Source organism: Gadus chalcogrammus, chromosome 14, assembly GCF_026213295.1.
Source record: "Gadus chalcogrammus isolate NIFS_2021 chromosome 14, NIFS_Gcha_1.0, whole genome shotgun sequence".
NCBI lineage: Eukaryota > Metazoa > Chordata > Actinopteri > Gadiformes > Gadidae > Gadus > Gadus chalcogrammus.
Genome location: NC_079425.1, coordinates 7,137,911 through 7,138,656, shown reverse-complemented (window position 1 = coordinate 7,138,656; position 746 = coordinate 7,137,911).

The following is a 746-nucleotide window of genomic DNA, read 5'->3' as shown; positions in this document are numbered from 1 at the left end:
GGGAAAACAACAAATACAAGGAAAATAAATATGGAGGTTTTTTTTTACAAAGAATTTGACAAAGCTTCCGTCCTCTCTCTCGCATCTCTGCGCTAAACCCATGTAACTGAAACGCCTCTCACGCCCCCTAAAGCTAGTGCTCTCTCGTTAAGAATGCACATCGGAAGAACCCCGTTCAAGCCATTGAAACCTGAGATGAAAGCGCCTGGGAACAAGGTTACTATAGAGTGATCGAATCCGGACTAAAAAGGTTCTGGGTTCGATCACCAATGACTGCTGCCTGCTCTCATAAGGCATGCTAGAGCAATATGCCCACCTGCTCATGACATGTATCTGACTTCACTTAGATACACAGAGTCTGCTAATTGACAAAATTGTAGATAGTCGTAAAACTGCAGCTTTGTAGGCAAAGGGTGCAGCAGATAAAAGGAGGTTCTCAGGCTAGCGAGTGGCAGGACGTTGGGAGAACGAAATGCATTGAATGAAATGTTGAAGTCACACTCAGCCTCCACATTCCTCCATCTGGATGATGAGCTGAGGCATAGAATAGGCCTATTCAGCTGTTTCCTGTCTCCCACACTAAAGAAAAAAATAGTATTGTTTATTTGGCTATAAACTTTGTACATTTGCTGATCCATATTTGAGGGAAAACTATGCAAGACGGTTCAAATATCTTTCCAGCTATTTTCATAAACAGACACTGAATATAATCCCATTCACATTCCCAATTATTTAAGACATGACCC